Source organism: Ascaphus truei, chromosome 16, assembly GCF_040206685.1.
Source record: "Ascaphus truei isolate aAscTru1 chromosome 16, aAscTru1.hap1, whole genome shotgun sequence".
NCBI lineage: Eukaryota > Metazoa > Chordata > Amphibia > Anura > Ascaphidae > Ascaphus > Ascaphus truei.
Genome location: NC_134498.1, coordinates 41971849 through 41973205, shown reverse-complemented (window position 1 = coordinate 41973205; position 1357 = coordinate 41971849).

The following is a 1357-nucleotide window of genomic DNA, read 5'->3' as shown; positions in this document are numbered from 1 at the left end:
TTGAGGGCAAGACGGGAAAGATTCACTGATGACCAATCTAGTTATTTGAGCATTTCACAGTGATGGGTGTTGTAGTTGCATTGGAGGACAAAACGGCATATCATCGTAGTCGCCGGGCCTTGAAGTAATGTCTCACACGTCATAGCTAAGTGGCGTGACTACAAGACTATTTCCTCATAATACCATCAGAAGTTAACTATGCAAAGACGTTTTCTTATAGTGAAATACTATAAATTAAGATTGTTCACCTAAGGAAATCTCTGCTGCCAAGTGACTGGAGCACAGTTTCAGCTTTATTTTGCAGCTGTTGCTGTGAATGACCAATAAGCCTTCAGTGATCCAAAATCTGTGAGGTAGGGGTGGGGTGTTCTGCGCTACTAATATCAACGGTTACTTTATTTATATAGTGTCATCCATGTACATAGCGCTGCACAGCAGTAATCCATGTGAGATAATATAACATATGTAACCCCTTCCTAAAGGGTTACTAACTTAGCTATTGTATGCTGGGCCCAACTCTGATTTGCTATGAGGATCCACACGTCACGCAGGGGTCTATAAGGAGGCGTGACTATTCTAGAAGTTAAGGTTCCAGGAGGACATGAGGAGAGGAGCCTCGGGGGAGAGTAAATAAGTAATGTTCATAAATTAATAGTATAGACCAGGTCCACCTGTTTATTATATTGTAGATAGGGACAGTACCCGTTAAGGAGTCCTGAATAAGTGATAGAGAGGAATACCGCACGCCATAGAGGGCCTCAGAAAAGAGGGCTCCCGGGTTTCGGCAGATCAGCTCTAACCGCGGATCAGCGCTAATATTCCTCAGCAGTCTATGTGGAAGTGGCAGTTCCCAATCAGGTACCAGGTCAAGTAAGATAGACCTGCCAGGATTCCCGTAGGGGCCCCGAGTAATCAGATGAATACCAATGATGGTTCCAAAGCAACAAGGGGGGGTCTGGGTCCCACACTTATTCAGAGCAACTAAACCAAAGTACCTTCATTGGGGTGGTAAGAGTGGGCACTGAAGGAAGAACTGTATTCATGTACAGTGATGAGAACGTTTGTGAACCCTAATAATAATTACGGAAATGTCATAGTTTTCTTAAATATCCAATAGGGTTTATATGAACCAATTCCATGTCTTTTGAAACAAAAGGATTTATGAATTAGACAAATAATGAGTAATTAAGAGTCCATGTATGTGCAAAAGTGAAACCCTGGGTTTATCAGCTAAATTAGAGGGGATAATTACAATCAGGTGTTTAAATAATTACATATACATTGAGAGTTACCTCTCGTTTCCAAGTATGTCTTGGGCACAGAGATATGATGACAAATACATAGTTACATAAGTGAG